At 41.7% G+C, this 21,958-nt stretch overlaps 1 long non-coding RNA gene across 1 annotated transcript; it reads left to right on the top strand.

The window, feature by feature from the left end:
* The first annotated feature begins 300 nt into the window (after window positions 1-300).
* LOC138737592 (uncharacterized) lies at window positions 301-17,485 on the top strand. Its single transcript, XR_011341038.1, has 3 exons — window positions 301-453; window positions 12,071-12,188; window positions 14,862-17,485. It is a non-coding gene; the product is annotated as an uncharacterized lncRNA (long non-coding RNA).
* The last annotated feature ends 4,473 nt before the right edge of the window (window positions 17,486-21,958 follow it).

Raw genomic sequence — 21,958 nt, 5'->3', positions numbered from 1 at the left:
TGACTGTGTTACAGAGTTCTGTGTTGTGTATTAGCCTATGTGTTGTGTGGTTTTATGTTAAAAAGTGACAATTTGCCTTAGAGAGCCAAGGTGAAGGTGGACTGCTGAGAAAGTGGGAGATGGACTGAGCATGTGGAGAAAATGAAAAAAAAATCTGGACTTGGATGATAAACCACCACTGGGTGGTGCTGTGGAGTGGAAGAAGGCCCAGAGCATGAGTCATGGTCTGGAGGAAAGTTTAGAATGTTGGGATTTCAAAAAGGATGAACATTCTAAAGGCAGCCAGAAGGATCCAGACCAAGCCAGTTATTCCTTTCTCTGCAAGCAACATAAGAAGACAACTTTGAATTTTGTGGTCTCTCTCTCTCTCTCTCAAAAAGATCTTTTGGCTTCAGTTTACTAAACAAACTAAATTTTGTTTATGATCTTTGATGGAGTTGCGATCGAAGTTTTGTGAGTCTTGTGTGTTTTGTGTTTGTTTTGTGTCTAAGTTTTTCTGTGGGCTGGTTGGAAATATAACTTGGACTTTGATTACATATGTTATATTTAGGCTGGGGTATTTATGAGTTTTACACTGTTATAGAGATTTACATAGTAACCAGTGGACATTGTTATAAAAGGGGGGATTTTGAATTAAAGTTTGAAGGTGAATTTTTTTTGTTAATAAAGTAATTGTTCACCTTTACCCCTGTGTGATATCCCTTCTTTGTGGTTGCTGGTTTGATCTTGTAACATAATTTGGGGATATCACCTGGGATCAAACCAATTTGGAAGCTTTAGGGGCGATTGACTTGTGCTTAGTTATCAGTCGTCTGAGTTTGACTCAACCTCCAGCTTGAAATTAAAAATAAATGTGAGTGTATAAATCACCAGCAGAAAAACCAACAACTATGAATATTGACCAGTTCATAGCTAACCCTTCAGTGGTTAATTTAAAAATGGCTAAAAATTCAGAACTGATGGTTATAGTTAGCATGTTAAAACTTCTTACAGTAAGAACTGGGATGAAAAAAAAGGAAATTGCCCGAAAGATTGTTAAGCACTATGTAGGAAAGGGGGTATTTGAAGAAGCTGCATTAGAACAGTTTCCAAAGGAGAAAACATCAGAGGAAGTAAAGTTGGCTTTGAGAAAACTAGAGTTAGAGGAAAAAAGAGAGGCAGGAAGGAAAGCCGAATGGGAAGCAGTAAGGCAGACAGAAATGGAGGAGAGAGCATGAGCTTAAACTAGCTAAATTAAAGATGAGCCTAATGCAAGGAGAGGGAGAAGCCCAAAACCCACTTTCTGGTCAGGAGGAGAAGTTTCTGGTAGGTAGAGAAGTGAGGTTAGTTCCTTCATTTGAAGAAGCTGAAATAGACCAGTATTTTCAGCATTTTGAGAAAGTAGCTGTAAATTTAAAATGGCCACCAGACCAGTGGTCACTCCTGCTACAAAATGTTCTTAGAGGGAAAGCCTAACAGGTGTATTCGTGTCTCACGGTTCAACAAGCAGCTGATTACGAATTCGTAAAGCAGGTTATACTCCGATCTTATGAACTAGTCCCAGAGGCTTATAGACAAAACTTCAGGAGTTTAAAAAAAACCAGCAACCCAATCTTACCTGGAATTTACTTATAGGAAGGTTGTGTGTTTTGATCGGTGGTGTGCTGCAATGAAAGTAGAAAATAACTTTGATTTATTGAGGGAAATCATTCTGATTGAGGAGATTAAAAATTGTGTTCCTGACAATATTCAAGTGTACTTGGCAGAGAAAAATATAAAAGCTTGGCAAGAATTGGCTAAATTCGCAGAGGAATATGCTTTAACCCACAAGCCTAAGTGGACACCATGGAAAATATTTCAAAGGAATACTGCTGATAATCCAAGTAGAGTAGAAAGAAAATCTAGAAGTGAAGCTAAAGGAAGAGAAATGGGAGAAGGAAAAATTTTCGAGTGTTATTTGCCACTATTGTAAGAAGCCAGAGCACATAATAGCAAATTGTTCTGTACTGAAAAGGAAGAAAGAGAAAGGGGTGGTACCAACTGTCTGTGTTCAGAGTGAGAAAGTTAGGGATATTTTTAAACCATTCATGACTGAAGGTTTCATTTCAGTTAAAGAAGGATCCAATCAAGTGCCAGTTAAAATCCTGCAGGATACTGGAGCAGCCCAATCACTTGTATTAAGCAACATTTTGAATTTTAGTGAGGAGACCGATACTGGAGATGTGAATTTAATTAAAGGCATTGGTAGTGAAGCAGAGCCTATACCTTTGCATAGAATAGTGATAAAATCAGACTTAGTTAATTGACCAGTTATGATAGGGATAAGATCAAGTCTGCCGAAGTCTGCTGTTAGGAAATGATTTAGCAGAGGGTAAAGTCATACCTGCAGTGAAACTCACAAGTAAGCCATTGGTTTAGGAGTCCAAAAAGGATTTGGAAATCTACCTTGTGTGTGCCGTTACTAGAGCCATGTCTAGAAAAGAGGTAGAGGTAGAAGTAGAGAAAGTCTGTGATGATCCTGTAGTGGAGGCAAGCATTGAGGACAAACCTAAGGATCCAACTTTGCTGTTGTCAAGAGAAGAATTAATAGCTGGACAAAAGTATGATCCTGATCTTGCTGGGATAAGAGATAAGATTCTGTCTAACCAGGAAATTGAAACTGTGCCAGTAAGTTACTTTGTTCAAGATGGAATATTGATGAGAAAGTGGAGACCACAAGTCATACCTGCCAGTGAAAACTGGGTGGTAATAAGTTATAATTCCCAAAACTTACAGGAATGAAATATTAAAGTTGACTCATAGTACACCTTTAGGAGGTCATCTTGGAGTGAAGAGATGGTAGAAAAGATAAGGAAACAGTTTTATTGGCCGAATTTAAGAAAGGATGTTGTGAACTTTTGTAGATCCTGTCACACTTGTCAACAGATGGGCAAGCCTAATCAAGGACCACCAGTGGCACCTTTACAACCAATCCCTGCTTTCGGGGAGCCCTTCTCAAAAATGATAGTGGATTGTGTTGGCCCATTGGCAAAAACCAAAGCGGGAAATGAATATTTGTTAACACTCATGTGCACAGCTTCAAGGTTTCCAGAGGCTATTCTCCTGAGAAATATTAAAGCGAAGACGATTGTGAAGGCTATGCTAAAATTTTTCACACTGTTTGGCCTCCCAAGGGAAATTCGATCGGACCAAGGGAGTAATTTTATGTCTGGAATATTTCAACAGTTGGTGTATGAATTGGGAGCCCATCAAATTGTGCCGTCTGCCTATCATCCTGAAAGTCAAGGGGCCTTGGAAAGGTTCCATTTAACTGCGAAAAATATGATGAAGGCTTATTGCATGGAAAATAATAAGGATTGGGATGAAATAATCCATTTGTTATTGTTTGCTGTTAGAGAGGCAACTCAGGAGTCTCTTGGCTTTAGTGGTTGGTGTTTAGTCATGAAGTCTGGGGTCCATTACTATTGTTGAAGGAACAGTGGGTACATAATGATATACAATCAAATCTGTTGGATTATGTTTTCAAATTTAAAAACAGATTACATCAGGCTTGTGAGATGGCAAGGAAAAATTTAAAAACTGTTCAGGGGAAAAATGAAAATTTTGTATGATCAAAAAGCAAAAATTAGGGACATTAAACCTGGTGACAAAGTATTGATTTGGCAGTCAAACCCTTTGAGAGCTCAGTTTTCAGGACCATATAAGCAGAAATCAAAAATTAACCAAGTCACCTATGTCAATGAGATGCCTGATTGTCGAAGAGAGACATAGGTCTGCCACATGAACATGTTTAAACCTTACTTTGAGAAAATGACTGAGGAGGAGACTAGGATTCCAACCAAGGTGCTAGTTATAGAGGAAAGTAAGGAGGAGATAAGTTTCGTGGAAGGTCATGGAGCACAGAAAGTGATAAGCCCCAGGCTGGAAAATTCCATAGTTTTGCAAAACTTAGACACCAAGTTAATGCATTTGACTAAATCAGAAAGGGAAGAAATGAAGACATTACTTATGAAATTTAAGGATATATTCCCAGAGGTTCCAAGAAGAACTACTGTGGCTTGTCATGATGTGGAGGTCAGTGATGCTAAGCCTATAAAGTAGCATCCTTATCGAGTTAATCAGGAAAAGAGGAGATTGTTGGATCAAGAGGTGGATTATATGCTCAAAAATGACATCATCCAAAAATCAAGTTCAAATTGGAGTTTACCCTGTGTTCTGGTGCCTAAGCCAAATGGCTCAATTAGGTTTTGTACAGATTATTGAAAGGTAAATATGGTGACAAAGACTGATGTGTTCCCTATTCCCAGAATAGATGATTGTATAGATAAGGTGGGAAGGCTAAGTTTCTTACGAAGATTGATCTCTTAAAAGGATACTGGTGTGTTCATTTGACAGAGAAAGGCAGGGAGATTTCTGCATTTGTTACACCTTCGGGATTGTATGAGTATAATGTTATGCCTTTCAGGATGAAAAATGCACCTGGCACATTTCAGAGAATGATTAATGCAGTAATTCAGGGTTTAGATCACACAGGAGCCTATATCGATGATTTAGTATTTAGTACGGATACATGGGAAGAACACTTGCTTGAATTAGAGCAGTTATTTCAGAGACTGGTGGAAACAGACCTCACAGTGAATTTGCACAAGAGTGAGTTTGGACATGCCACTGTAATTTATCTGGGTTATGTAGTAGGACAGGGACAGGTGGCACCGGTTGGAGCTAAAGTATTGGCTATCACTGTTTTCCCTATCCCCGGTAATAAGAAAGCTCTTCAGAGATTTCTAGGTATGATTGGCTACTATTGTAGATTTTGTAAAAACATTGGAGAAATTGCTCTCCCATTAACAAAACTATTTGGAAAGAAAGAAACATTTATCTGGTCAGATGCATGCAGGCCATTTTATGCCATCAGCCTGTACTTTTGTCCCCTAACTTTGAAAAGCCATTCTTTTTAGCCGTGGACACCAGTGATGAAGTGGTTGGTGCTATACTGTTACAGAAGGATGGTGATGGAGAAGAACATCCTATTTCGTACTTCTCAAAAAAGTTTAACGACCATCAACAAAATTACTCGACCATTGAGGAGTTATTAGCGCTTGTTTTAGCATTGCAAAATTTTGATGTGTATATTTGTACTGCTCAAAAACTGTTAATGATATCTACTGATCATAATCCATTAGTTTTTCTGTCTAAAATGAAAAATAAGAACAGGCGGTTATTGAACTGGAGCTTAAAATTACAAGAGTATGATTTAATTATTACACACATAAAGGGGATGGATAATGAAATAGCAGATTGTTTGTCAAGATGTTAATCTGGGTAGATATGAATCTAATCATATATACTTATTGTAAAAACAATGGAGTGTTTATTTTATTTATGTAATACTCCCATTAATTGTTAAAAATTTGTTCTTGTGGACTAATTTTTTTTAAGAAGTGGAGGTATTACAGAGTTCTATGTTGTGTATTGGCCTATGTATTGTGTAGTTTTATGTTAAAAAGTGATAGTTTGCCTTAGAGAGCCACGGTGAAGGTGGACTGCTGAGAGAGTGGGAAACAGACTGAGCATGTGCAGAAAATGATCTAAAATCTAAATGATGAGAAACCACCACTGGGTGGTGTTGTGGAGTGGAAGAAGGTTCAAAGATATAAGTAAAGTAATTGTTCATCTTTACCCCTGTGTGATATGTCTTCTTTGTGGTTGCTGGTTTGATCTTCTAACAACTGTGCCATTTTTCCACAGATGTGCTTGTCCTGCTGAGTTCCTCCAGCAGCTCAATTTTTGCTCCCAATTCCAGCAGCTGCAGTTTTTTTTTGTCTCAGTCTCACTGCTCTACTGTGAAGTCTCTTAAATGAAGAACTTTTCTTCCTCGTTTTCACTGGACCTCTTGTCGCTGCCCAAATGAGAGCAGAGATGTGCCTCCTGCATAGGGTTCTACTGCCCAGCCTACTGAACAGTAAACTTGTGCAGGTTAAACTGTCCATAAAATGGGGGAGATGGTGATTTATTTACATCAATAGGGGTCCTTGTTCAAGATGGCAGCTCCAGAGTAAGACCACAAGGCTTGTGGGCGCTGAGGGAACAGAGTGCCAGAGCAGAAGAATGTCTCCCCTGCTGAGAAGGAGAAACCTAGGAGAGGACCCTACAGGGTGGGAGACTACCGCAGCAGACCAGCATGGGGCTCAATGGACGAAGACTCACACCAGGTCCTGAACAATCAACATCTAGGAACCAGATATCGAGTCTGGGATTCATGAGGGTACCAATGGTGGGCATGGGTCCTGAAGGGCCTCAGGCTTATCCATATCAGGGGTTCAGAACCAGGGTCCAAGCAGGGTGACTTGGGTACCTTGAGCTGGGTTTTACCACTGGATTGAACAGGAGACCATGCAATTACAGGTTAGGAGCCACAGGAGGTGGCGACATTAGAGGAGGGGGCAGGATCCACAGGCACTTGGTGTCTCTGAAGTGTCTTTCATTTGCTTCTCTTTCTCATCTTGACAATGGCGCTGGACTAGTGGCATGTCTTGGTGCGCTTTTGCAGGGCAATCAAAGGAAAAATGGTGTACAAGACAATAAAGGAATCTTGAATCCCCTCTGCGATTTCTACAGCTCTCCTGCCCTTTGATCCACATTGTTTGCCAGTTCCTTCCCACCCCTCCCTGTCACCTCTTCCACTGGCTATCCCCCTTCTTTTCTTTTTCCAGGTGAAAGACGTCAATCCGTCACTGACTGCCAATATCCTTCCACAGATGCTGCCCGACAGGAGGGGATGGCCACGTGATTGCATAATTCACTTGTGCTCAACTCGCACTTAGTTTTGAGCAAGTTTTCATCTTTAAGATGATTGGCTCTCTTCGATGTCCTTGGAAAAGGACATTTCCAAGGAGTCATCCACCTGGGTCACAACCTCTTCTCGCTATTCGCTTCAGGCAGAAGATATGAAAGCTTGATGTCCAGCACTTCCAAGTTCAAGAACAGTTTTTATCCAACAGCATCAGGGTCTTCAACCTCCCTGTACTACCCTAATCCTAAACATAGTCTACTGCAGAACCACCCAAACATCTGTCTGCATCATTGAAATGTCTCTTTTCTTTTTGCACAAAGTGCAAATGTGAATATTAATTTATCTATCCTTGATATGTATTATCTACGAGCAGGATACCTGGCATTGCCCAGGAAATAAAACACCCTGTTGATGACTACATGTTGAAACATGGAATGCCTGGCTGCATCAGCAGTGAGGTGGGCTTGGCATGGTTCCTGAGTTTCCTGCTACCTGCTCCTTGTTTGTCTGGAAGCCCGAGCACTGAGACGGGCGTATCGCTACTGTTCTGTTTCCTGCTGCCTGCTCCTTGCATGTCTGGAAGCATCAACAGTGAGGCAAGACTGATGTTCCTCTGCTGTCTCTGGGCTTGTGAAGAGCTACTACCAATGATACTTTGCTTTTTTGGGCCCATATTGAACTGGGTTTGGCCACTTATTTGTATTCTAAATGTACATTGATGCACAGCATTGTAACGAATTGAGGTGTCCCTGGTGTAAATACAAAATATTTTGAACTACATATGACCTTAAAAGGTTAAATTCAATGTGGTCATGACATTCAGCATGAAATGTTACCCCTACTGAACCCCCTTGGACATTTCAAGGGTGCTCTGCATTGATTTGCATAGAGAACAGACAAAGAAACAGACATACATATACAAATATATATTAGATTTTTCTGCCTCGCATCTGTGATAATTAAAATTTGTCCAATTTCCTCTTATTTGGCTGCTGCAAGTAAGAATTTTGGTGCATCTGTACATTAGTAGTAGTAGCCTTCATTGTTATTAAAAACAAAATTACATCCTCCAGAAACCACAATGCTACCCACAGAACTGCGATTACACATCAGACAACACAAGATGCCATTTCTGCTCCAGACAAAAGATGAAAACTACTCAAGGCTAAAACACACCTACACAAACCTACATAATGAGTTAAAAAAAAAACAGTAAAAGATGAAAAACTAGACAATAGGGACAGTGGAGATAATCACATTTCAGAGACTTAGAATTTAGAAAGTCCAGTGGCTTGAAAAGAAGAACTACCACACAGCTCACAAGTCCAGACAGGCCCGTCAGCTTCAGCACAGTAATGGTGGAGAGGCCCCGCCCCCCCCACCCCCATGGCCTCCCCTCCGAATCCATGCTCTGAGATGACACAGCCTCCCAAACTAGGCACATGATATGGCCACTCCAGGCTCCCAGACACCTCCGCAGAACAGCCAGCCAGGAAAGAGCCGCCCTCTTTGGACTGCCCAACACAGTTCTACAGATGCAGCTCCACAGACCTGCCATGGCGTCTCCTCCTCGGTCACTGGCAGCATCTGACATCTGGAAGCTTTGTCCCCACCACAGAGGCTCAACCACAGCAGACCAGGCCATGCCGCTTATTCCACACCTTTACCTTAGTTCACGGTTCTTCTCAGATTCCCGTCTCCACTGAGCCACTGTCTGATCTTCATCCTTTAAAAATTGAGCACGGCACTCTGCTTAGACCATTTCGGTAGCATCATGGTCTGGAGAAGCTGCTGCAGCCGTACTGGACCACCATCATCCGTGTGAGAATAAACTCACATTGAACATTGAGTCAGTGAAAAATCTAGTCTCCTTGTTACCAATAACAGGAAGGTTTATCAGGGAGAAAGACACTAAGGGGATGACCCCATGAAGATTTCTCCCATTATTTACAGTGCTTAATGACTGGCATGATATTGGTCTGAAATATTGTGGCCAGGACTTGTGCATTTCTTCACAGAAGACCCATTTCTACCTGGGCATTGCAGACCTGCCAGATCATAGGCTGGGAACCCTGACCCTGAGGCTGCAATGATAACACCTGACCCATAAACAGCAGTGGTTATTAAAGTGAATGGGAGGCAAGAGTTGCTGATGGAAGAGCAGCCTTTTGGTACATTTTCAGTGCATTCATTATAAAAGAAGCTTATAAAACTTTGTATGGTTAGTGTAGCAGTTAGAGCAATATTATTATAGCACCAGCTACCTGATCCAGCATTGTCTGTAAGGAGTTTGTACATTCTCCCTATATCTGTGTGGGTTTCTTCCAGGTGCTCGAGTTTCCAACCACACTCCAAAAAAAGTATGGGGTTTATAGGTTAATTGGTTTATTTGTGTGGAATGCAATGGGCCAGAAGGGCCACTTACCTCTAGAATTAAACCTTTAGCTCAATGAGTCACTGGACTGTTTTTGAAGGTCGAAGGTCAGTATGCTTCGAGGATCAGGTCTTACTAGCTGTGATGACTATTGCAAGAGTGCAAACAATGAAAGGCTGGAAAAACACAAATGATCAGGCAGCATCCATGGAGGAAAATGAATAATTGTGATTTGGGGTGGAGACCCTTTGTAGGAGAGCAGCTGAGTGCCTTAGCTGAGACTGTCCCTGGTCTGCAGTGGGAGATGCTTTCAACTACTGGGTTTCCTTCATTCCTCCTCCCACCCATCCCAAAGATGTGCAGGTTGGTCAATCAATTGGCCATTGTAAATTGGCCTTGGTGTTTAAATGAGTGGTCGAATCAGGGGACAGATTATGAGTATGTGGGGCAAATCACAATGAGATCAGCACTGGAATGTGTAAATGGGTCAAAGGGCCTGTTTCTGTACTCCATCTCTCTATCACACTGCAGCCAAGGAGAAAGCTCCTCAGAAAAAGAAACGAGGTGGAATGATTTGAGACCCACATTCACTCCAAAGCAGAGGAATTAAAATCAGGGATAAGTGAGGCCCAGACCACACCAAAATCTTAGGCTGGATTAGGCTATGAAGCTGGAGAGAGGTGAGGACACAAAGGGATTTATACAAGTGAATAGGATCGCAGTATCACCAATGTTTGTCAGTGACCATAACGAAGATGGTGGTCGGGACTTATTAAATTATGAGCAGGGGAGTTTTGGATGAATTCTAGCTTATTAAGAGTTGTAGTAAGGGAGAAAATAGAGAAATGGTCCAAGTCTGCTATGACCATCAACCACCCATTTACAATAATCTGACACTAATCCCATTTTATTCTCCCCACATTCCCATCAACTTCCCCCGGACTCTTCCCCTCATGGACAGATTAGGGACAATTTTCAATACTGCTTTGATTTGTGGGAGGAAACTGAAGTACTCAGGCGAAACCTGTGTGGTCTCAGGGAGGTCAAGCTCTATACAGTCAGCACTGGAGGTTAGCCTTGAACCGAGGTCACTCGAGCTGTGAGGCAGCAACTCTACTAGCTGCGCTACTGCATCAAAATAAAATGGAATAATTTATGGAATATTTTATGGCTTTAGTTTGGTCATGGAGCCAAATTAGAGGCTTTGCAGAAATTTCTTCAATTCAGGTGCTCTATTCTAACTACCAGGAGTGGGCAATACGACCTTAGTGACAGAAAACCATCACATCCTGACAGATCAGCATGCAGTTATCAGATTTATGGATGTAATCCTGCACTAAACACATGTATTTTGCATAGAAAATGCACTCCTAGTCATCAAATGCATGTGATGGGACTATCAATGCATTATGGGAAAGCGACCTGATCGAACAAATGCCCAGGGCTGATTTTCAGAGTTAAAGACAAAATACTTAGGCATGTTGTTTTGAGAACTGAATTAACACGCTCTTCTTTCAACCCTGGTTCAAGGGGGTTAGAATGTCAGGCAGTTGGATTGCAATGATGCGTTCCTTTCACAGTAATTGTAAGAATCGGAGGACTATGAGCCTAATCAGTATTAACTCAGTACCTAGCAGATAAAAACTCTGTGTCCAGAACCAAATGTAATTCTGCACTAATTGCTTTTGGCTGAAAAGTCTTAATCAAGGAAGAATTTACAAAGTGTAATGATGAAGATTTAAGTACTTTTTTAAATTGCACTGTTTAAACACAAATAATAATAATAATAATGTCATGTGTCTGGACTGCAGCTTCATCATCAGAATGCATTCCAAAATCGAGCTCAAGTAAAAAATGCTGGAGGCACTCAGCCACTCTGGGCACATTGATGCAAAAAGGAAGAGTTAATGCATGCAATATTTATTTATCCGTTCTTTCATATTTATTAGCTCTTTTCCTGTCTTGGTGTATTGTGGAAATTAATTTATGCCACTGTAGTTACTAAGCCCTTTCAAATTGCCATGTAAAATGGGGTTAACTGGACAATTTGCCCATTTAGTGCCCCAGTTACGCAACAGTTAGAAAGGGTCCGACCCAGTCAACCCCATCGGAATCTAACTGGGTCCCTAACCTACCTCAGAGGTAGTCAGGAAACCCAGTTAAACTTACCCAGGTCACATCCACAGGCAATTTGAACAGGAAAATGGCCGACCAGCTTATTCTGGTGATGCGTCACCAGGCAGCTAGCATCTAAACATCTGGCAGTACTTCTGGTGAGTGCATGACACATCAATGTGGGGGAAAGATCCTCCTTAAATCGCCTGGTTGGTGATTTAATGGGTCCACCACCCTGCAATTTGATAGGTGCTCCCAGCACCTTTGCCCCAGTAATCGCACCTGGGTCCCAGGAGGGTGACCCAGGTGCTGCAATTTGAAAGGGGCTCGTGTATCATATGCACCTGCTTGGCTGCCGCAAGTTCAAATTTTAGTGAATCTGTACATTGTACTTATTGGGTAGGCTGGATGAACAAGCTTGCCTTAACTTTGCTTCTTAGTGCATTGAAAGTGACTGCCAGTCTTCATCAACTGTAAAGAAACTGCACTTTCTTTGGCCGTCTTGTGGTTTCAGTGGCAAGTGGGCACTTCACCCATTTTTTGTTTGACAAATTACGATGTCAGGTGCACAGTAAGGGAGTTATAAGTGATTTTATGTTTTTGTTCAAAAGATTATTATTTCTGAGACTACGCAACATATGCCAACATTATTAATCAAATATTGCAAAATTGTCATAAAAATGGCCACCCTCCTATGGTGTATCTCCTGCCAATATTGAAATCTAATCATAGTATTATGCAATTATCTGGAGACAGAATGAATTGAGAATACAGGCAGTCCCTGACTTACAGACAACTTGTTCTTACAGACTATGCACAGATTCCCGTGTATCGGCTCAAGTAAGGAGAATGCTGTTTGCCATTAATGCTGTGTTGAATGTGCCTATTTCAAGAAATCGAATCCTGTAGTTTTATATGCATAGAAAGGTAAAATATACTATATACTAAGACAAACATTTGAGTAACTGACGCTAAATAAGAACTGTATGTGCCTGTTCAAACTGACCTACCAATTCGACTTAAAGACAAACTTATGCATGGATCTTATTTGTAACCTGGGGGCTGCCTGTATATCACAATGCCAAATTTTCCAGCGAGTGAGAGTTGGAGTGAGAGAGTATGAGAGCAGGCTTGTTTAAATAGGTGAGAGGTATAAGCAGAGCAGCCATCATGGGAGAGGCCAATGTGTGAGTGGGCCAGAGTTAGAGTGGGGATTGAGACTTCAGTGAGAAGAGGCTGAGTTGATGGTGAAAGAGATGAGGTATGGATAACTCTATTGAGAAACAAAAGTGTTCAGCATGAAGGTACAGGCAAGGGCAGGTTTTTTTTTCTTATTTCTTTCTCTCTCTTAATAGACAATGGGAATGCCAGTAAGGGCAGGGACATGCTCCTCTTACAGAATGTGGATAGTTTGGGAAACCAACAGTATCCCTGATGACTTCATCTGTGAGAGGTGCATCCAGCTGCAGCTCCTTACAAACCATGTTTGGGAATTGGAGCTGGAGTTGAATGACTCTGGATCATTCGGGAGGCCAAGAGGGTGATAGACAAGAGTCCCAGAAACACAATCACACCTAGGAGCCAGGAGGAATGTAACTGGGCATCAGTCAGGAGAAGGAAATGGAACAGGCAGTTCCCCTCAATAACACGTATACCATTTTAGGTACTATTGAGGGAGATCACCTACCAGGGAAAAGCCAGAGAGAAGACTAGAGGTGAGCTGCAGTGATAGGGGATTCCATAGTTAGGAGAACAGATAGGAGGTTCTATGGAAGAGATGAAGATCCTGAATGGTATGTTGTCCCAGCTACCCAGGTCTGAGATATCTCATGGCTATTGATGTGGGTAGGAAGAACGATGATGAGTTAGGTGCTATGTTAAAGGGCAGGTTCTCCAGGGTTGTTATATCAGGATTGCTATCTGAGATAAACAGAGCATGGATCAGTAAGCGGAAATACGATGCTGTGGCTGTTAAAGATTTGCCTAATGTAAAAAGATTGACTGATGCAGTTAGTGAGGTTTACAATAAGACCACAAGACATAGAAGCAGAAATAGGCTACCCTGCCATTTAATCATTAGCTGATTGATTTTCCCACTCAGCATTACTGCGTGGCCTCCCCATATCCTATGATGCCAAATTAAGAACCTATCAATCTCTTCCTTAAATATACCCAATGGTGGTTTACAATGGTCTGTGGCATCAAATTTCACGGATTTACCACCCTCTGGCTGAAGAAATTTCTCCACATCTCTGTTCTAAAAGGACACCCTTCAATCCTGAAGTTGTGCCCTGTTGTCCTACCCTCTCCCACCATGGGAAACAACCTATCTACATCTACTCTGACAATGCCTTTCAGCATTTGAAATATTTCAATGAGATCCCCTTTCATGCTCCTAAATTTAAACGTGTACAGGCCAAGAACTGTCAAATGCTCCTCATATGATAATCTTTAATGCCAGAATTACCCTTTGAACCTCCTCTGTACCCACTCCAATGTCAGCACATCCTTTCTTAAATGACAAGTCCAAAATTGCTCACAATACTCCATGAGGTCTCATCAATGCCTTATAAAGCCTCAACATCGCATCCTTGCTCTTGAAATGAGTGCTAGCATTGTATTTGCCTTCTTTACCTCCGACTCTGTTTGTCTGAATCTTCTGCAGCTTCCTTGTTTACTCAACACTACCTGCCCCTCCATCTACCTTCAGATCATCTGCAAACTTGGTGTAGGATGAAGTGAAAATACGGGGGTGGGGGTGGGGGGGAGGGCGGCAGTAGCATTCTAATCAGGGATAGTATCACCACTGAGGGATTGTCTGTTCACTAAATCAGAGTGGGTGGAAGTCAGAAATAGGAAGGGGGAGATCACTGCATTGGGAGTAGTCTGTAGGCCCCCCAAATAGCCCTAGGGCCACTGAGGAGCAGTGAAGTAGGCAGATTTTGGAATGGTGTAAAAATAACAGGGTTTTTGTTAAGGGAGACTTCAATGTCCCAAATATTGACTGGAACCTCCTTACTGCATGAGGGATAGATGGGACAAAATTTATCAGGTGTGTCAAAATAGGATTCCTGATACAGTATGTCAACAAGCTTACCAGAGGAGAGGCCATACTGCATCAAGTACTGGGTAATGAACCTGATCAATGGCAGACCGTTCAGTGGGGGAGCATTTCAGTGAAAGTGAAACTGTTGAACTAGATGGCTGACCTTCAGCATAGCTGGATCTTCTTAAAAACCTTAGGATTGATAGACCCTGTGACTGGACAAGATATACCCCAGCTTACTCCAGGAAGCAAAGGAAGAGATTGCTGGGGCTTTGGCCATGATCTTTGCAGACTCCTGGGCTACAGGAGAGGTACCAGAGGATAGCAAATGTCATCCTATTGTTTAAAAACGGTAATGGGGAGAATTCTGGGAATTATAAACCAGGAATCTGATGTTGGAGATAATTTTTAGGGACAGGATTTACAAGCATTGAGAGAAGTATAGTCTTCTCAGGAATAGTCAGCATGGCTTTGTGAGGGTAGGTCCTCCTTCAAGAGCATAATTAAGTTTTTTGACATGTTATGGACCTCTGATCATTTTATTTTCCCACCAGGGACAGGACTGAACCTAAGGCGGGAGAGAGAGGATTGTGCGCTGCTGGGAAGCGCTGAAGTAGCGCTGGGAAAACTGACAGCTGCGTGGGAATTACTGAAACAGCACTGGGAGAAATTACAGCTGTCAGAAGCACAAGAGCCACGTGCTGGAAGCCATTGGGCTTGCAGAGAGAGCGCGCCTGCTCATGTCAACCTCCCTCTACCAATTGGGAAAGCTGAAGGCACGCACTGAGGCAGTTGAAGAGCCCAGCGTGCTGAGTTTTTAACAGGTTGGTCGGAGGGCAGTCAGTCAGACAGTCGGTCTGTGTGTGCGTGCTCACCCAGCAGCTTCAGCAAACGAGAGGCTAAGTTGCTTTGTTCACGGGTGCTAGCACTGCTGTCTGTAACTGACAGTGTGTTCACCTAGTAGTTTCAGTGAGAGAAAGGAGACTGAGCTACTTTGTCTGCAGGTGCCAGCACGGTTGTCCTGACAGCAGTTTGTGCCACGCTGATACCCAGAGTGCGTGTCCGACCTAAACTATCCCAGTCCCCTTCCAAGAGGAAGATTGTGTGACAGGAGTCACTTGACAACCCAAGACAGGGTGTTTAGAGGGGAAGACTTGTGTGACAGAAGGTCACTTGTTAGCCCTAAAGTGGGCTTCATGGGCATGAACCTCGTGTAGTGACTAGGCGGTCATTGGGTGAAGATTCCCATGTGAGGAAATTAAAGGTGGTCACTGCCACATTCGCAACTCAGGAAAGTCATGTCTACATTGATTTTGGCCATCTGTCTTCACGTCCAACTAAAAAACCAGTGGGCAACTAAACTAAGAATCCCAAGCCTGGAGACCAGACTCTGTGAGCTGTTCCTTTTTGACTGATGGACTTGACGTGACTGCCTTGAGGTTTTGTTTTGGGAGTTTTCATTTTGGGCTTGGACTGTAATTGTCTGGGTTTCCCCCCATCTCCCACCCCATGCACCTTATAAATAATCTGCTGTTTGTATATAGTTGCCATAAAGACTTATTTCAGGTGATAAGTTTATTGAGTTAATTCTATTATTTAATAATTGTTAATAAATTTTGAGTTAAACTTAACCCATCTGTTTAGGCATCTCTCAATTGCTGCTGGTGAGGCAAAACAGAGGAAGGAACAAAAGATATTGAAGAAGGTAGGGCAGTAGATGTGATGCACATAGATTTTAGTAAGGCATTTGACAAGATCCCACATAGTAGACACATTCACAAAGTCATGAGGCATGGGATCCATGGAACCTTTTCTGTGTGGATTCAGAATGAGTTTATCTGAAGAAAATAGCCTGGAGGCCGGTAGTTAGTGGTTCTGCACAGATCTGTTCTGGTCTCCTGCTCTTTGTGATTTCTATAGACGACCTGGACAAAAGTTCAGGGATGGATCAGTAAGTCTACAGATAACACAAAGGTTGGAGGGGTTGTGAATATTGTGGAAGGTTGTTGTAGGTTACAACAGGATATATACTGCAATGCAGAGTTGGGCAGAGTAGTGGCAAATGGAGTTCAAACTGGATAAATGTGGAAGGTCAAACTTGAAGGCAGAGTATATGGTTAATAGTAGGATACTTAACAGTGTGGAAGAACAGAGGGACCTTGGAATCCAAATCCACAGATCTCTCAAGCAAAGTTGCTGTGCAGGTTGATAGGGTAGTTAAGAAGGCTTATGGTATGTAGTCTTCATTAATTGGTGGAATGAGTTCAAGAGTTGTGAGGTAATGTTGCCACTCTATAAAATTCTCATTAGATCACACTTGGGAATATTGTGTTCAGTTCTGGTCGCCTCATTACAGGAAGGATGTGGAAGCCATAGAGAGGGTGAAGAGGAGATTTATGAGGATTATGTCTGGTTTGGAGAATGTGTCTTAAGAGGCAAGGCTAACAGAGCCAGGGCTTTCCTTTTTGGAGTAAAGAAGGAAGGGAGGTGATGTAATAATCTTTGAGATTATGAGAGGCATAGATAAACTGGATGAACCTTTTTCCTAGAGCTGGAAGAGCAAATATTGGAGGACATCTATACAAGGTGTGTGGAGGAAAGTTTAGGGGAGACATCAGGGATAGGTTTTACACACAGAGTAATGGGTGCTTGAATTTCAGTGGTTGTGGTGGTTGGTAAAAGAGGGACATTTAAAAGACTCTTAGGTACATAGATACTAGAAGAATAGAGGTATAGATACCAGAAGAAGGGAAGGTTTAATTTGTTGAGTCAGTTTCGGTCAGTCAGTACAACATCATGGGCCAAAGGGCCTGGACTGTGCTGACAGAAGCAGGATGAATCAGAGAGCTGTCACAATAAGCAAATATTATTTGGTTGAGTCCAATTATCCAACATTTTGACATGTTAGATTTAGATATTAGATGTCAGGACTTCCAAGTGAGAAACATACCCTAATCAATTTTAGCCAACCACAGTGGGTTGCTTTGGGCAACATAATGTTGGGAGCTGCCTGGATTTTAAATGCACAATGTTCAACCAGATAGTGATTAGAATGAGGAGATCTCCAATATACAAGGGAGAAAGTAACAAAGACATACTGATAGAATGAGATGAAGGAATGTGGGAGGAACATAAACTCCATTTTGGGTCAAGTAACTAATTCTTGTGTTGTGAAGTCTGTGACATTTTATGTAGTTCTTTCTCATAGTTTATCATGAAATAAAAAAAAACGAACTACATGGCTTCTGTCGATAGATTGCATTTTCCTTCCTATCATCATGTGTTTTTGAGTATTGCTGTTATTGGATCAGTAAACTGGGTCACTGTGCTGTAATGTCACTGTTGAGTTGCATTTAAACATCAGACACTCCTGCACTAATTGTAAAGTGGTCCGGAATGGTTTAATGTCTCTGTATTACAATGACAGCTTATCAACCTGAACTTCATCAGCTGCAGAGAACTTCCGAAAGCCCTGAGGTTAGACAAGGCACAAGAGAAATAAATGTTCTCTCTTTCTTATCACCTTTATGGCAGACGCAGTATCTACCGGCCATGACCAAGAGTCAGTATTTTACCACTGGATTCGCAAAACCAATGAGCTGTGTGCGGCAGGTAGCGCTGATGACCCACAGCTCCAATAATCTGGTTCATTCTTGACCTCTAGATCTGTATGGCAATTCTCCCTGTGACCATGTCAATTCCTATTCCACCCCAACCTTTCCTCCCCAGGGTGGTCCTGTTTAGTCCCACATCCCAAGGATTTTCAGGCTGATAAATGATTATCAGTATTTTAATACTTGTCTGTAGCAAATTTTTAAAAAAAATGACCCAGCTGAAAACCCAAATTCAAAGGTAGCACGAGGACCCTAAATATTTTATTTGCAATGGGTTGAGATGATGCAGAGATACAACTTAATTTTTATTGGGAATAGCAATCAGACTAGTAGAACAGGAGAAGGATGAGGGGAGACATGATTGAGGTATACAAGATTATCAAGGGGCTAGACAGGGTGAAATGAGATGATATGCACCCAGTGTTGGGAGACACTAAGATTAGAGGGCATAGCTTAAGAATACAGGGAAGGCCCTTTAGGACAGAGATGAGGAGAATTTTTTTTTTACCCAGAGAAGTGTGGATCTGTAGAATGCTTTGCTGCAGAGGGCGGTGGGGGCAGATTCGCTGGATATGTTCAAAAGGGAGTTAGATAAGGCTCTTGTGGGGATAAAGCGGGGAATGGATGCTGATAGTGAATGATCAGCCATGATCTAAAAAACAGAGGTGCTGGCTTGACAGGCCAATTGGCCTACTCCAGCACCTACTGTCTATACCGGCACACCTGGGACTTTGGTGGAGCCCCGCACACCAGTTTTCTGGACTACTGGATGCTATTCCTATCTTTACCCCAACACAGTTTCCTTTTATTAAATGTTAAATTATAATAAATTCTCCAGTGAACTATTTAACTTAAAGTGAGCCTGGGAACCATAGTCCCTGTTATTTTAATGGGAGTGCAGGAACCAAGGCCCCAGTAAGTTAAAAGATAACAAAGCAAACCTTATCCGGGAAGCCACAGTCTGGCAATGTCTGGACTTGTCCTGTATTGGGATAGCTAATAAGGAGCCAGTGATCCAGGATTCATTCACTTCAGTAAAGTAATTGCATCAAAGGATTGAGGAGTATAAATAGGTGCATCTGGAGGATGTCCATGATTTGCACCTACTTCCAATAAGTTAAGGCCATTCTTCTTAATCTGAGTTAAAAATTATGATTGAAAGGCTGGATATCCCATCGTAGCAAGATATGCACTAATTGTCCGGGGCTCCTCCAGAAGGGAATGCAAGCCTTCTGTCAAAACCTGACATTGAAGGAGTAAGAAATAAACAGGGCTGATATCACAAATGGGTATGGTGAATTCAATGTCACAACAGGTGAGAACAACTGGGCAAAGGATGGCAGAGAGATTGAGTGGTACAGTACATATCATTCTTTATTTGGACCTGGTTTTCCAAATAGAGCAATCATCCACTTGTGCACTTGCTTGCATCAAGATGGCAGAGGAGAGAAGAGGAACCGAAACAGGAGCAGCTATGGATGGAAAATTAGCTGCAAGAGGAGCAGCTAAGAAGGGGAGAGGTACAGTTAAAGATGCAAAATGATCGTCTGGCACTGGATACAAAAATTGCTGGTAATAAGGCCAAATTGAGGGTACTAGGAGGCTCAGGAGGTATCTGGTGTTCATAGTAAATTATCTAAAGGGTTTAATGTTAAGGAGTCACATTTTGAGGAAAGGCAACAAAGAAAGAAAATATTTAATATGAAGACAGAGCCAGTGCCACGGCTGTGAGATGTGTATGTTTCTGAACAAATCAGGTTAAGGCACGGTGGTGCCAAACCTCAAACCCCAACAATGACCCCAGTGGACAGAGATGTGAGCCAAATTCCATCTTACGTGGCAGAATACTTGATGCTCCCATCAGGCAACAGAAATCTGGGTGAACAAAGCAAAATACACGCAGGCATGAGAAGGCAAGATGAAATGGTTGCATCGTTAATCCAGTTACAGTCTCTCCCCAAGAGAGAGAGTCAAGTTTTTAAATGGTGACCCACTTAAGTTCCCAGGTTTCTTGAGAAACTTTGAATGCAGTATTGAAAGTAAGAGCCAAAACTCAGAGGATTGTCTATATTATTTGAAACAGTTCATGAACGGAGAACCACAAAAACTTGTAAGAAGTTGCCATCACATGCCCACGAACGAAGGATTCAAAATGACTTTACTCAAGAAGCATTTTGACAACAAGAATAAAATTGCTACAGCTTATATACAGAAGGCTCTTTCATGGTCATCAATAAAACAGGATGTCACAAAAGTTCTACAAGTTAACACCCTCTGTTACGGGCCTAAAGGACCCCAAAACCCAGCAGCAATAGAAATTGACCAAGATAAATAGTTACTTAAACAAAAGTCATTTTTAAATTTTCTTTGAACATAAAAACAGGATCAAACTTTAACTTGTTACTATTAACTTAACCTAACTTAACCCCCTTCTAATTCTAAGCATACAGGTTTGTAATGTGTTTAAGTTCAAAAAAGTTCTTTGATTCACAGTCCAATCTCACTTCTCACTCCTCCAAGTTCACCTGTATCAAGCAATTCTTATACTGTGCACAGAATTTAACATTTATAAATTTTCACTAAGCTCTGGGGCTTAAAGGTAATTGGTTACCTCTCAGGAAGGGTTCTGTTGGTTTGAGAGAATCATTGCTCGTTGGACACACACAAATTGATTCCTTCCAATCAGCCACTTCAGTGTCTTGCCGAATAAATTTGCCCCATCAGTTTTCCTCTTCTTCTGCAGGTCACCGCAGAGTTCCTTTTGTTTCTCTTATTTCAGGTGAAACACTCTAGCCATCCATTTCCTCTTGAATGAACCACAAGGGTTTTCAACAGGCTGAACTCAGAACTTCAAAATGGGGTTTAAACGAGCTGCCAGCTTGTCATGCTGCAGCTTCCAAAAGCCACTGCAGAACTAATTCTCTCTCTGTCTCTCTCTTATTTGGTCTTCTCTCTCTGCTTGCAAAACCATATGATTTTCCTAGAACAGCAAACTACAACCAGACAGATTGCAGCACTGGACCCAAACTTCTGAGCTGTTCAACTATCGCTTTCAAAACAATAATCTATTACTCCTCAGCATGTCCAATTAACACCTACTTGTGAAGTCTCTTGAGCTCAGGTTCTTCTATTTGCACCTCCTTATGAAAACCTTTAGCAAAGCAGTTTTGATTGTCTTTACAAAGGCCCTGGGCCTGGAGTGTCTGGGTTTGAGCAAAGCTCTTGCATTTTAAATAAGATCTGTTTTGTGAAGTGTTTGTTTGTGACCTACACTATCCCCACAATCTATCTCCTCCAAAAATATATCTATATACAAAATAAAATAAAATCCAACACACCTCTTTCAAAAGGATGTTGCAATGCCATGATGGAGATCAGCCATCTACAAGAGCTTGACATGTCTACTAATCAGTTTAAATAAATTACCATACTGGATGAGAGAACTATGGAGAAGTTCTGTTACTGAATACCAGAAAAGATATGATAAAACATCTACTTTTATGGATTTGGCAGAGTTCATTGTGGATATTATCACAGATCCAGAATATGGAAATATCAAAGGCACTCAGACAGTAAGCAAAGAAGTTGAGAGGTCCAAATCATATCCTCAACCAAAATAATAAAAAAAGTATATTTGTCACCTCCCTGGCTGTTACAGATAAAAAAAAAAATTAAGGAAAGGGAAAGTTTGCCTATTGTGAAAAAAATATTTGTTCTGTAATGATAAACATGCTTTGGAAAAGTGTGCACAGTTGGAAAAAAAGACGCATAGTGAGAAAGTCGCTTTTTTGAAGGAAAACAGAGTATGCTTGGCTGTCTGTGTAAAGGGAACATCAGCAACAACTGCAAAAAAAATGACTCAGCTGTGACACATGCAATCAAAAGCATCCGAAAATGGTACATATATAACATAACATAACAATTACAGCACGGAAACAGGCCATTAGGCCCTTCTAGTCCTCACCGAACCAAACACCCCTTTCTAGTCCCACCTCCCTGCACAATGCCCATAACCCTCCATCTTCTTCTCATCCATA

This window comes from Narcine bancroftii, chromosome 6 (genome assembly GCF_036971445.1).
Source record: "Narcine bancroftii isolate sNarBan1 chromosome 6, sNarBan1.hap1, whole genome shotgun sequence".
Taxonomy (NCBI): domain Eukaryota; kingdom Metazoa; phylum Chordata; class Chondrichthyes; order Torpediniformes; family Narcinidae; genus Narcine; species Narcine bancroftii.
The sequence above is the reverse complement of the archived record's forward strand: the minus strand, read 5'-3'. Positions and strand labels throughout refer to the sequence as shown.